We start from the raw sequence: 15,563 nt of genomic DNA on the forward strand, positions 1-15,563 counted from the left end.
CCTCCATTGATACTGCAGACCCTATAGATTTCAGTTTATGTAATTAAATCAGCATTTGCATTAGTTTTGTGTAATTAGCTGAGATGTCAGAGAAGATGAGAGGCAGAGAAACAGACGGAGAGAGAGTTACAGAGGGATGTGCTGACAGCACGTGTCCCTCGGATGCATCAGCATGAAATGCTCGAACGCAACTCTGACGGCTTTGTTTGGTTCATCAGACACTCTAAAATCACATGTGTACACGCACACAGGACTTTACACTCGGCTGCACGAGAAAAAAACAACCTTGAGTTTTTTAGGGTTTGTCAAGCGCAGACACGGGGAAAAGGGATTCAGAGCCAGATACAAAAAAACGGTGGCGAGCAGGTTAGTTACAGAACAGCGAGTCAGATTGTCCAGGGTATAAAACAAATCCACAAATCCAGAGTGAGAAGGTAGATTCATGAACAGAGAGAAAAAGCAGGCAGGAACAGAGACTGCAGGATGATCAGAAACAGGCGGAAACACTGGAAGCAAAGACAACTTCAAAATAAAACAGGAAGCACAGAATGAATAAATACTGTAAAACTGTCTCAATTAGACGCCTGGTCTGGTTTTTATAGAACTTACTTTGACGTATAAAACCTCTTAAATCTCTTTAGCTGCTTCTAAGCCGCTCAGCTCTTGAATACAAATTTAAATGTTCAAACATTTGTAAGTGTGGACGAGCTACACATCCTTGGATCAGTTGATCAATTAATTAAGTTATTTTTTACAGAAACAGCGATCCCCAAAATCTAAGTCCTCAGATGAAAAAAAGTGCCGACCTTTGAAGAGGTCGTAAAGTCTGAATGTCTACGTTCCTCGATTATTTATTTTCCTTTAGTCTTTAAGGGTCCAGTGAAAAGAATCAAAACAGTTCATCCAAGTTGTGAATTCTGTCCTGTGATTCTCACTGTCTGCTCTTCTTCCTGCACCGTGTTGTTGGGTACGCTCGGTTTCATTAACCTGCTGCCTTCAAAATAAAAGTGCCTAAGCTGTCTGTCAGAGATCGATCAAATGAATGATTTGTAATTGATATTAGGCTGGGCAATAAAACAATAATGATATTATTGCAATACAATTTTCCTCAATAACAATAAAATAAATGTTCATTATATTGTCAATAAATATTTGGTTTAATTCATTTGAATCACGAACAAATTAGCACTTAATTTTTCTATTAAAATATCTATTATGTTGAGAAGAAGAGGCCTAAAGAAAGATTAACTAATCATATTTGTTGAAAAAGATTTTATAATAATAATTTTGAATGTTGTACCTCAGACTTGTGAAGTGATCCACTGTTTGGCATCAAGTGTTTGTCCCATTCTGGCCATAAAGAAAAGTTTAACCACATAATCAACCATCTGCTTTCTTCAATTTTCACTCAGGAGCAAAAATCTGCCTTTAAACGGGAAAGAAACAATGATTTAACATTTATCCTGATAATTATCGATATCGAATGATATGAAATGTTTTATCGTGATAACATTTTTGGCCTTATCGCCCAGCACTAATTGATATTATTTGATATCATTATTTTTCATAAATTAGTATTCATACTGGTAAAAAAACACAGTTTGATAGAAGCTCATTTCACATCTTTGCTGAGCGAGAGTTTTGTGTGAAAGGAATTAGACGCCTGTCCCAAATATAGTCAGTTCAGTGATTTTAAGCAAATAAATGTTCGGGCTATTAATTGACTTTTTACGGTAACCAAGCAGGAAGCGCTCAGTAAACTGATGTGAACGCGAAAGTCCCTTAAACCTGAATTCTGTCTAACGGCCAGCAGGGGGCGACTGTTCTGGCTGCAGAAAGAAGTCCGGTTCCATTAGAAATAATGGTAAAATGTTTCTACTTGTCAGCTGATTTATTCCCTCAGTAAACACTTTCCTGATGAGTTTATGGTCTCAGTCGCTAGTTTCAAGTCTTCTTCAACACAGCATGATGTTCATTTAGTAAATTATGGTCCCATTTAGAGGAACAGAGACCAGGAAGCAGGGGAGGCTTCAGGGCGGGATTATCTAGAGTGACTCGTACGGCGCTGTGTAAATTTAACCATTGAAAAAGCGTATTAGGAGTCGGCTGTTCACTTTCTCTGGCGAGCACATTTAGTTTTAAGCCTGTTGTTGTCTAGACAAAGTCATCAGCCCTGTTAAAGTGACAGTTTACGTTAACTACAGATGACCTAGCTGAGCTAGCTAACTAGCTCCACACACGGACGTTAGCTCCACCGTCTCGTCCAAATATGGTCACATCTGGTGCCATATTTGCAAAAACCCACATGGCGGCGCCTATCGGACAAACTCGAGGCTTCAAAACAGCAGTCCACAAAGTAACGGGTGACGTCACCATGACTACGTCTGCTTCTTATATACAGTCTATGACGGTAAGAGACAAAACAAAACATATTTAAGGACAAAGAACGACAAACGCAGAGACAGTGATAAGCTAAAACTGGAACTACAAAGAGCTAAACTCTAAGAGCGTCTAAAACATCATGCAGGAGTCAGGGTAGAAAAGTTCCTCTGTTGTCTTTTACATCCTCCCCCAGCGGTCGCTGTACTCACCTGTTCAGGTGGAGACGCGGCACATTTCCTGCCTTCCTGCGGGTCATGTCGTGAGTCTGGTATTGATTGTTTTATCTGCTGCATGTCGTTGAACAAACACATATCGACGTCTGTGCTCAGAAGCTCCATCCATGCATCTGCAAATGTTTTGAATCGATTCGACATGTGTTCCGGCTGCCGGCTCTGGTTCTCTCTCAAGCCAACTTTCCGCTCACTGTTTGGGCAACTCAGAGTTTTAAATGACACAAAGTCAAAAACCACCGTCAGTCCGATTTGATGCGGCTTTTTTGAGACTGGATGTCGGTCCAGGTTGAAAGTGTGTGGTGCAGGACAGCCAGGACAGCGTGGGACAGGTGGGGGGGGCTAAAATGCCTGATTTTAGCCACAGCCTTACTTAGATTAGTAACTAATACTATGACCGTTTCAGAAATAGTAATCCCTTACACTAGAGAAAGTAATAATATCACATCAATGCGTTACCGTATTTATTTGACCATGTTTCTGCATGATACAGCTTCACCTTAGTGAAAAACATCTCAATAAGGTAACAAACATAAATTATATCACGTTATCTAGTCTGTTGTAGTCAGCAGTGTCTTTTTCTCCCATTTAACTTGAACGCAGCACAAGATGAAACATCACCCTCTCACAGTGTTTTGATTACAGTCGGGTTAGCTTAGCTCCAGCTGTAGAGAGCGTGCACCTGATCCAACTGGACGGTCGCCGCATGTGAACGCACTTCACTTGAACGTCAACAAACACTGGAAGTGTTTCCTGTGACCACCAGTCAGAGAAAAGTAGGTTAACGTGACGCGTTAATGTCACAGTGAAACTGTACGTCGATGGCATTTAGATGACATTTCAGTCTTTGATGCCTTTGCTTCCCACAACATCATGAACACAACATATGTAACTGTCCTCATGCAGGTGTCAGCTCGATGGATCAGTGTCGGGAGTCGATCTCCGTTTATTCTTCAGCCCCCCTGAATCAGAACGAAACATACCCGACAACACATGTAAATTCAAAATCCTCCAGGCAATTGTCGTTACAACTTTACGAGTGGGAATTAATTAGCAAACTACACAAGTTTAATCTGTTGGGGACATTTTTCCAGGAAAAATGCCTAAAATAAACCCAAAATGAATCAAGAATATCTCCTCAACCATTTGGCCTAGATGCATAATTCTGGTCTCCTTTGAAAGGTCAGAAGCTAAGGAATAGAAATCCATTGTAAATTAACATGTTTATTTTACCATTGCAGACTACATGGAGATGCAAGAAAGAACAAATACCTCACCTGGTAAAAAAAAAGCTATATTTTAATGCATTAAACCATCAAAAAGAAGCTTTTCATGCACCTGAATATCTTCTAATACACCTGGAATACAATTTTATCAGTAAATTTGATGAAAATAAACTAAAATACAACAGTTATCATACAATATTTTAAATATATACCAGGCGAATGTCCATATTTTGGCAATATTTACTGTTTACATATTGACTTTTGTTGGTAGATATCTTTAAAACACTTTTTCTGTCCATACAACAAAGTTCCAAATAACATAACATTGAAATATTTATAAAAACTGTAAATTGTTGGATGTTCTGTTCTCAATCGATTCGGCTTGAGCAGAGCTTTCATTTGGTACCTTGCATGTCTATGTATCTCCAACGGGTCGGCCACAAAATGGCGAAAAAGCCCATGTGTTCCACAGCGGCACGTTTCCTCCCAGGTATTGCACAATAATCACGATGGCGCCCGCTGAGACTCGGAGCAACAAAATAGGCGGATTTTGGACTTAAAACGGCGAAGATAAAAAAATTCAGTCAACGATTTCGACCACAGCCCGGCTGCCCCCGGTACGGGGGCATCTGTTTTCTATAGAAGGCTAAAACACACACATCTGCGTCGATGCTGCGTCACGAACGTTCCCTTATATATTGACACCGCAGGTTTAACATGTCAGGTGATCACTATTTACATAGAATATTGTGTAATTATAATATTACGTATTTGACTCTGTTATCTGAAGCATTTTTAAATGCGTGGCGTACTTTTAAAAGCCGTATTTTTACAACAGAAAGACCATCAGAGCACAGCAGCGGATCGTCACATTGACCTGACCTCTCTCCACATCACCTTCCTCAGAAAATCCACAACGCTGCGTTTACATGATGTTTTGTCCCGTTAGGTCTCCTGTGTTATTATACTGCTGTGCAGAATGCAAATGCTAAGGAATCATTGTTAATGGCAACTGAGTAATTGATCAAATGAAGAAGGCTCAATCCTCAGAATCAGTGCGTACGCCAAAAGGGTTCTCCGTAGAACTTGCAGTACCTCTGGAGTGAAGCAAGTACCGGATACTTTCACCTCTTCAGGCCACTCAAAATCAAAATGAAACAATCAGAGAAAGAAAAACAACTTTTTGGTGGAACTGCTCACAACTCCTTTTCATACTGAGGTCATAAACTCCATCTCAGTACTTTTTACTTCACTACATTTATCTGACAGCTTCAGTTACTTTACAAAGTCAGATTTTTACATACGAAACACGTGAAGAGTTTATAAAATGACGTTTTGTTATAAATTAAACTCCCCAACAGTTTAACAGTAAGTACAGCTGAAACATTAGTTGATTGACAGAAATTTTATCGGCAACTATTTTAATATTTCAGTCAAAGTCATTTTTCATGTAAAAACATGTGATGGTTCCAAACATGTGAAGAATTGCTGCTTTTCCTTTAATTATTTTTATGTATTTCTAATAATGTTGAGGTTTGGACAGAACAAAGCATTGTGAAGGAGTCTCTGAGAAGGCTCTGAGTAACATTTCTCACTATTTTCAGAGTTTTTACAATCGATTCATGTAGAAAATAATCAGCAGATTAATCCATAATGATAATAATCACTAATTTCAGTCTTATACAAAACAGTTCAACAACTACAGCAGTGAAATCCTGCTTTTCCATGAATGCATGAGGAATGATAATCTAATTATATAATATATACTAGTAGAACAGTCACAGGACAGTGAGTACTTTTACTTCTAATACAGTTTTTCTCCATTGCTTAAACACTATAAGCAGGCTTCAAAACTGCATTTCTCTAAACTCTAATCCCTTCATTTCTCACTGCCTGCACCGTGCGGTCATTGAGAAAGCACTGACATTCGATATTGTTCACTCAATCAGCACAAGGTGAGCTCAATTAGCACAGAGCTACCCAGGTGGAAACACAAGAGTCAGGATTGATAACACGCCAATCAGAAGCTTCAGTAGAAAGATAAAAGGGCCGGAGTCAGTTCATTCAATGCATCCAGAGAAATCTGAAGGAAGAGGTGGAGGACAGCAGACAGGAGGAGGAGGAGGAGGTGAAGGAAGAGGTGGAGGACAGCAGAGAGGAGGAGGAGGAGGTGAAGGAAGAGGTGGAGGACAGCAGACAGGAGGAGGAGGAGGAGGTGAAGGAAGAGGTGGAGGACAGCAGAGAGGAGGAGGAGGAGGTGAAGGAAGAGGTGGAGGACAGCAGACAGGAGGAGGAGGAGGAGGTGAAGGAAGAGGTGGAGGACAGCAGAGAGGAGGAGGAGGAGGTGAAGGAAGAGGTGGAGGACAGCAGACAGGAGGAGGAGGAGGAGGTGAAGGAAGAGGTGGAGGACAGCAGAGAGGAGGAGGAGGAGGTGAAGGAAGAGGTGGAGGACAGCAGACAGGAGGAGGAGGAGGAGGTGAAGGAAGAGGTGGAGGACAGCAGAAAGGAGGAGGCGAAGGAAGAGGAACAGTAGACCCTCGCCACTTCCACTCTGACACGGAGTTGCCCTCACAGCCAAATCGAGCTTTCTAACCGGCGTAGGGTTTAAATACAGCGGCCAACTTTCGGGCGAACTACCCTCTCCCCCAGCGTAAACAGGATGTGACGTTACCGCTGTAGCCTAAGCCTACTCACTGCTATAATACGTGTATCAAATAAACAACAGCTGCATTAAGATTCAGGATTGATGTGGAGGAAAAATTTGTGTTTTTGCAACAACGAAACTTCTGTTATGAAAAGAATGATGTTCATTGTAAAGAAAAGCCCAGGCTGTATATTTAAACCTCTTTATCTTATATGAAAAATATTACATTCACAAATGCGACATTTCAACAGTTGTATGAAGACTATTTTCTTTAATGCCTTTGTTGCTTGTTACGTGACCCCCCCCGTGTATCTAGTTACGCCAAGTTCTATTCTGTCCTTTAATGTAGGCTATTTTATTTTCACATGAGATGAATACGATTCAATAACAACAACAGTTTTATTGCCTATCAGACAAGAGCCTTTTTAATTAAACACAGTTTAACCTTTGGGCTACGTTGTTAACCTGTGAATGGTGATATGAAATGTTAGTGTGGTTTCGGGAATTAAAAAATCCTACATGTTAACCGGCGAAGTCACACGGAGCTCACATTTGAAATAAAGTCCGCCATCGTGCAGCAAAGGCTGTTACTGGTTTCGGATGCCACTCAATGTGGCGGATCCTCCGCATGAACGCGCAAACGGAGTGGAAGTATGTAGGGAGAGGGAGGAGCCAGCAGTTTCAGAAAGGCCCTAGGAGTTGGAGGAGGAGATGGGATAGGAGCAAGATGAGGAGGGAGAAGGAGAACAAGAATCTCTGGCCGGTCCCAGACCAAAGACAGGACTCTGGGCAGAATAATTAGTAGTTTGGTGTGTTGGACTGCACAGCACACTGAGGAATAACAAGTGTGCACATGCTTACATTTGTTATTTTTTTTGTGTTCATCGTGTGAAAAGGTTTTTTGAGGGGGAGAACCACAAGCAACATCACTAATAACCAGTTTTTGTAGTATTGTTTTGAATTTATTTCAGACCGTGTTGTAGTGTGTGTGTGTGTTTTTGAGGCCTCGTGTGTCCGAGTGTCTGAGGGCAAAGTTTGGTTTTTCAGCAAGATTGAATGGTTTCATTATGACCTGAAAACAGGACGTTTGGGGAATTGGGTGAGAAGTTGTGGATTTGTGTTTAGACTTTTGAGAAAAAGAGGCATCATTTCAAGAAAGGTGTTTAAGCAATCGAGAAAAACTGTAAGTACATTTTCCTGATTATACTTTTACTTGAGTAACATTTTCAATGCAGTACTTTAACTTGTAACAGAGTATGTTTACAGTGATGTATTCACCTCTGCAGGTAGATAAAACCTCGTCTTGAAAAGCCAAAAAGTTTGGGCACCCTCGCTCTAAGGGTAGTTTTATTCCTGGAGGTAACGAAAGCAGACATTCTGGTTGGAATAAATTGTTTTCCATTGAACTGTAGTGAAATGAATCTGTTCCTTATTGTGTTGGAGCTGCCAGACTTTCCCTGAGGGCCTCTGGAGTCCTTGTTTGTGATCCAAAGCTGCGGTGTTGATCCGCTGATCCAGCAGCAGGTTTTTAAATCCTCTGCAGACGTTCAGGATTTCAGCTCCCTGTCATTATGTGTGTCACGTCACACATTCATCCTGTGTTTTGGTTAATGTGTGTATTCTACATGGCAACAGCTTGGAAAGAGTCGGGCGACTTTACACGGCTGATAAGGTTTGATGTGAATTTCCCAAATGTAACGTGACAGACTATTTAAATTAAATTTTAAATACAGTTCAGGTGTAACCCCTGAGTCAGAAGCCAGCAGAGGGTCCGAGACTGAAAGAAGGAAAAACTGATCAAGATAGAGGTAGAAAGCAAACTGAGAAGGAGTACTGCGCCTTTCTGTCACTGCCATCAAGGTTATTGTTATTAAAAGGTATGCAGTAATCTGATGCCTCCTATACTTGATTTAAGTGATTTCTTTGCTTTGTTAACTTTATATTTGCCTTTTAAACGGCGCATTGACTCAGTTCACCTCCTTGGCGGAGGTCTGCGCGGGTTTATAATAGAAATAATTGCATCAGAATCAGAAAGAGCTTTCTTTGCCAAGTAGTATTTTACACGTTCAAGGAATGTGCTGTGGTGATAAGGTGCTACACGTAAACAAACGTACAGTTGGCATTAATAAATGTAAAAATATGTATATATCTGGGATAAACAGATGCAAAAGAATAATAGAACTATGTGCAGAGAAAAACAACGTGGCAGATATTTACATGTATACGGTGCACGCATTCTGGTGCAGACGTATTGCAGCGGGAGAGGATATTGTATTTATATAAATATATAAATTGACAAAATATTAAAATATAGAAGAATGACAACTAACAACAAATATGTGCAACGCCTAATTTTTAGCAGCTTGCAAGTCAAGGTGAAGTTACAGTTTTCTCCATTGCTTAAACACTATAAACAGGCTTCAAAACTGCATTTCTCTAAACTCTAATCCCTTCATTTCTCACTGCCTGCACCGTGCGGTCATTGAGAAAGCACTGACATTCGATATTGTTCACTCAATCAGCACAAGGTGAGCTCAATTAGCACAGAGCTACCCAGGTGGAAACACAAGGAGTCAGGATTGATAACACGCCAATCAGAAGCTTCAGTAGAAAGATAAAAGGGCCGGAGTCAGTTCATTCAATGCATCCAGAGAAATCTGAAGGAAGAGGTGGAGGACAGCAGACAGGAGGAGGAGGAGGAGGAGGTGAAGGAAGAGGTGGAGGACAGCAGACAGGAGGAGGAGGAGGAGGTGAAGGAAGAGGTGGAGGACAGCAGACAGGAGGAGGAGGAGGAGGTGAAGGAAGAGGTGGAGGACAGCAGACAGGAGGAGGAGGAGGAGGTGAAGGAAGAGGTGGAGGACAGCAGACAGGAGGAGGAGGAGGAGGTGAAGGAAGAGGTGGAGGACAGCAGAGAGGAGGAGGAGGAGGTGAAGGAAGAGGTGGAGGACAGCAGAGAGGAGGAGGAGGAGGAGGTGAAGGAAGAGGTGGAGGACAGCAGACAGGAGGAGGAGGAGGAGGTGAAGGAAGAGGTGGAGGACAGCAGACAGGAGGAGGAGGAGGAGGTGAAGGAAGAGGTGGAGGACAGCAGACAGGAGGAGGAGGAGGAGGTGAAGGAAGAGGTGGAGGACAGCAGACAGGAGGAGGAGGAGGAGGTGAAGGAAGAGGTGGAGGACAGCAGACAGGAGGAGGAGGAGGAGGTGAAGGAAGAGGTGGAGGACAGCAGAGAGGAGGAGGAGGTGAAGGAAGAGGTGGAGGACAGCAGACAGGAGGAGGAGGAGGAGGTGAAGGAAGAGGTGAAGGAAGAATCTCTGGCCAAAGACAGGATGCTGGGCAGAATAATTAGTTGTTTGGTTTGTTGTACACTGAGGAATAAAAAATGTGCACGTTTAATTTGTTATTTCTTTTGTTGTGTTCATCATGTGAAAAGGTTTTTGAGGGGGGAGAACCACAAGCAACATTCCTAAAAAACAGTTTTGTATGTTTGCCACATTGGTAAGTTAGCGGAAAGGCTAAAGCCTAATTAAAATGTCAACATTGCATAACGTGCCTTTTCAAAATGGCGATGTTTTGAAACGCTAGTGTTTTATTTTGAAAGTCTTACGGCACGTTGCATTTTGTTGTTGCTAAGCGTTGCTGACTTCACCGCGGAGCCCTAAACGTCTAGACATGACGCCAAAGGGCCTTGACCAAGCGTCAATATGTGACAAGTCGGGAGTGAGAATGTGTTGCAACCCTCTCGGTCTGCGTGGGTTTGAAACAGACTTTGGGGTGTCCCTGGGCTTTCCCTCACTGTCGGCTACACATACAAAAATAATTAACAATAATTTGTTGAAAGCCGTGGAATCGAACATCGGCCTCCTGTGTGAAAGTCCCGTTTCTGACTCTAAAGGCTGCCATGTGCGTTCTTACCAGACGTGAAAGCGTAGGTACTCCATGCTCTGGGAATGAGAACAGGCTGGTTAATTATAATGTTTACACAAGACAAGTTTAATTTAACTTAGGTAATATTACCATCGTCACACCATCATGCAGCCAGCTCGAGTTAACCTTCGGTAACGTTAGTTTTTAGAGCTAGTAACATTAATCCTGAACTAAATGTTTACTATTTGTACAATATCATCATAAGTAGGACGTCTCTCACACACTTGAACTTTGGAGGCTGAAAGGAGGAGGCTTGGTGCTCAGGAAATCATGTTTGGACAAAAAAAGCTATAAGAGGTAAAGGGAATGAAAGTCAGGGATGAAAAGATGAAATGATATCGGGAAATATGTGCAGCTAATATCCATCAATCACACACACACACACACACACACACACACACACACTGGGGGGCTCTCAGGCTATAATGAGATATATGAAACGGGGTTGACCTCTGTGGCGTATATATGTAGTATGAGATAATTCCCTGGAGGTGAAGAAGAGGTCTGGATTTATAGTCTTCTTGGACCAAACCTCCCTTTTTTCTAACAGGATTACTGACTTACTGCAGCTGCATCGGTTCTCTGTGAGGCAGAACCAGACTGTTTTTAAAGTGGAGTAAGGTACTTTTACTCAAGTACTGCACTTTCTGCTACTTTATACTTCTACTCCACTGCACTTCAGAGGGAAACTTTTTACTGGTTACATCCCTACTTTTATCTGGCAGCTGGTGTTACTAGTTAGTTTTCAGCTGTTCTCAGAATGGCAACACTTTAACATTTGTAGGCAGTTTAAATAATTGTTAAATTGTTTCTAACCGGTTGATCGCTATCCAGATACATTTGATTTGAACTAGATTGATGTTTTACCTTCCAGGCAGTCATTGGTTTAGTTCTGTAAAATCAACTGTCAGACTGCAAATAAAGTAGGTACAAAATTTTCAAGACCCGTGCGTTTCGATTCTGCTTCTCGGTTACTAACTTCCTGCATATCTCACTGAACTACAGTGAGCATTTTACAGTCCATAAAAGTGTCTCTTATCTGCCAGCAGCTGCTACGCCGGCCTAACGTCACCTCATGTGTTACGTCAACAAAGCATGAAGAAGAGAGTCCTTCTGTTTCCAGTCCTGGACCGAGGCGGACCGCAGCAAACGCTCCAAAGTTTGGCTTAGCTTCACGAACTAGCAAAATGCAACAGCTGCAGTCAGGAGGTTTGGTGCGAGGGAGGAAGCAGCTCCAACATGAAGCGTTTACTTCAACGTGGCATGAATATGAAGGAACGCACCGTGTTCAGTGTGTCGCGCTCTCCCAGCTACGACGACGCCCCAGATACAGCTAACGCTAACAGTAGCAACGTCTCAGGTACAAAACACAGGTGAGCTGACGTTCATGATGTCTACAAATGATTGAATATACTGTATATTTTTCTTAGAGGCGCCCCTCTAGTACAGAGACTCCTTTCACTTTACCACCAACCTCTGTCAAACTGAGACAACAACCAACAAGCAAACACAGACGCTGTGAACACGAGGATGTGAATCTGGTTGTTTCTTAAGTCTGACATGTTGGAGTTTCAACATAACTGAGAAGTTGTTGGTTCAAAGACGCGTTCTGCAGATGGAAATCAGATGTGTACTAACCTGTTTCTACAAACATGTTAATACTTAGAAATGTTAGATAAGGAGGCAGAGAATGGTTTGTCTTGCCTTTGTTGAGAGCAGAGCGATTGGTCTGTAGAGGACGTGGGGGTCTTCACGCTGGTTATCTGACCTCTGGCCCTGAGCGTGTATCTTTCAAACACCAAAGGATCCTGGTGTCGTGAAAGCTGGTGTAATTATAATAAAGTCCTGATCTGTTGACTCTTCTCTGAGGAATGAAGTTCACAGATGGGTCAGGTTCAAGAGGCCTGCCTGTAATCCATCTTACAGCAAACCGGTGTTTTCACAGGTTTGAGCTTCTTCTTCTTCTTAAAAAAAGTGTTAAAATGAGGTGATGTTCAGCGGATTTCTGTCTCCACTCGAGAATTTAATCCCATCTTCTGTGGATAACTGGTGCAGCTGTGGTGTCTTGTCCAGATCTTTCCAAAAGCTGGATGTCAGAAGACGTTTAAGTCTAAAAACCTTTTCTGGTTAGTATGCTGATGTTAGCAAGTAAGTCCATCTTACACTGGGGAAGCTTTACTGCCTGACAGTCTGTCCTAAAATGGCCACTGTTCAGAGGATAAATGAGTTTATCAGCAGTCCGATTTAGGGACTAGTGGCAAAGCTAGCTGGTGACTGTAGCTGGCGAGCTAACCGCTAACACACTAATCAGTCACACTAGCTCTCTAACCGTCTTCAGTCTTTACTTGTGTAACCTCTCTGCGTCACCATGTAACACGCATCATAATGCTGTTCATAACTTACCACTCTGAAACATCTTGATCCAGTCCACGTTGTGAAGCTGGTTCTGGTTGCTCTGCCTGTGTTTTGGAATCAGAATCGGGCTCCAACAGGTACGGCTGAACAAAAGCCGTTGTATCAAGGACCCGCCCTACTCTGCTTCTGATTGGCTGGTAGTCCTTAAGTAGGCACTGCGCAACAAAGATGTTGTAGAGGTAAGATGGTGAAAAGAGGAGCTACAGCAACGTGCAGTCGGACAAAAATATGGTGTTTTTTGAAAATGAAACCAGGTCTTTTACTGGGTTTCTGTGATTGGGGGTTATTTTGTTCTCTTTATCCCAACTGACTGACGTATCCATCCCGTCAACGTAATGTCCAGGTATGTGCACACATACGTAGAATGTGACTCCGGTTTAACATTACTCTCATAATAAAAACAAATGGAGATTCTGTTTCTGCAAAAGAACGCCTCAAATATGTTGGACAGTTTAATCTGGAATTATTAAATTAATACTTGCGTGCACTGCAATTTATTCTCATATATAAGGTGAGCAGGAGAACAAATTACATTTAAATTAATGCCGTTTTCAATGCGTCAGTCGAGCAGATATGAGAGCATAGTTTCATGTATTGTTATCTCATGTTCATGTTACAAACACTATTTGTAGTGCATTTGGTTTACTCTCTTTTTAAACGGGGGAATCCAGATTAGTACCTGGGTCATCCCGTCTTGTGAGTGTGTTCCCCTCCAGCCGGTGACGTCACTAATCGAGAGGGAGGCCCCTTGAAGGGTCGGACATTGGGCTACCTCACATGCACCACATTTCAAGATTGATTGTGATTTACAAAGTGAACGTTACTTAGAAGTTTCCGTACGCACGGATTTATAAGTCTGAATATTTTTTGGCATACGCCATTTTTGGCTTTTGGCCGCATGTACACTTTTAGTGAGGATTCCACGCACGGTTTTATAAATGAGACCCCTGGACATGTATAAGTGTGGAGGGCAGGTTGGCAGCAAAGATCTTCTCTGCAGTCCTGACTGTCTGCTGTAGTCTGTTCCTGTCCTGTTTGGTGGCAGATCCAAACCAGACAGACGTGCAGAGGACGGACTGAATGATGGCTGTGTAGAAACGGGTCAGCAGCTCCTTAGGCAGGTGGAGCTTCCTTGGCTGGCGCAGGAAGTCAGTCTGCGTAGAAGCTGCTGTGGAGGTTGTCAACGTTTCTCGTGTCAGTCAAAGACATGTTGATTTCAGAGTTGCTTCTCTAAAGTCGACTGCCAACAACCAACCTGTACAGCTGCAAACATCTCATCCACACTTCAAGACGTTTCTGTGGCCTCTAGCACATGAAACCCATCCTGCAAAGCCCCGATCGGCTCGGCTCTGTCTCAGATCTGTTTGAACTGCAGCGAAACTGGGAGGCGTGGGTGGTAATTCAGAGGTCTGGAACCAGACTAGTGGTGAGGATCTAAGAATAGCAAAGCTTCATCCATGTTTGGCTTCCTGCTGTGTAATGAGTGTTGCAGCACTAACGTGACTACACACTTGTAATCTTGTTTGGCATGTAGATGACGTAAATTTAAAGTATTTATACGGATCAGAACACAGAGCTTCGCATCGCTCCATCTGAGGCAGGAGGTGTAAATTAAGCTTTTCTTTGGGGCTCTGCATGATAGACCGACAGGTTGCTGCAGTGCTGATGAGCCTGATCTGTCTGTTATGTACAGACAGCTTGGATTTTACAGTGAAGTCAACCTTGAACAAGATATCTGATATATAAAACCTTGTTTTGATTATATTTATGGTCGCCATTGTATTTGCAAATGTTGTTCTCACGCAAAGCATTTCCAGGAAACTGCCTGTAAGTACTGGACGCATTGCGGAAGACAAAAGCTGGGGCACGAGCACATCTCACATAATCATGATCCGAACCCTGTTTGCTGCTGGAGCGTTATTATTTGAACCCCCGTGCTCCCACATCAGCCCCTGACTGTGACTCAGTGGACCGTTTGTCTCTAATTTTCCCAAATTGTAAACGCTCAATCAACTGAATCAGACGGATCCTGATGCAGCTCATTTTATTATCAGTGTAGTTACTAGTTGATGGTTCAATAATCACCTCACTCATTAAAGACAAGTCTAATAATCCAAATATTATACTTAATAAACCTAAAATAATTACTTCTGACGTTAGTGGAGGTGAGGTTATAAAACACCGTGGGAAAGCTTTTGTATGAAAGTTGTGTGGTGACTTCTTTGGATTGTCCAGAGGAACCAGGACATTTGTTCCTGAAATATCTCAACAGCTGTTGGATGGATTGTGATGAAGTTTTGACGTTCACGTTCCCCAGAAGATGAGTCCTATTAACCTTCCTCTAGTGCCACCAGCAGGTCAGAGTCTTCTGTGAAACATATATCTCCTGGAGGGATCTGCAAAGAATGTGGGACAGACTTTCTTGATCTCCAGATAGTTTATTTTATTGACTTTGGTGATCATCTGACTTTTCTTCTAGCGCCACCAAGAGGTTCACATTTGTGGTTCTAAGTGAAATATCTCAACAACTATTTGATGAATTGCCATGAAATGTGCCAAACACATTCTATCACATTTTTTCACTTAGGGGCTGTTTAGACATTAATGGCTGTGTGATGTGTTATTTTGAGGAGACAGCAAATTTACACTGTTATACAAGCTGCACACTCACTACTTTACATCATACAGTCATTTCTTCAGTGTTGTCAAATGAAAAGATATAATCAAACATTTACAAGAATATGA

At 42.2% G+C, this 15,563-nt stretch overlaps 1 protein-coding gene across 1 annotated transcript in view; it reads left to right on the forward strand.

Annotated features, from left to right (window-relative positions):
• Positions 1–15,563, forward strand: part of LOC119913464 (melanopsin-A-like) — a 61,649-nt gene that overhangs the window by 5,963 nt on the left and 40,123 nt on the right. The window lies entirely within an intron of this gene.

Source organism: Micropterus salmoides, unplaced genomic scaffold (assembly GCF_014851395.1).
Source record: "Micropterus salmoides isolate LMB-PRFRI ecotype aquatic unplaced genomic scaffold, ASM1485139v1 Ms_hic_scaffold_2, whole genome shotgun sequence".
Taxonomy (NCBI): Eukaryota; Metazoa; Chordata; class Actinopteri; order Centrarchiformes; family Centrarchidae; genus Micropterus; species Micropterus salmoides.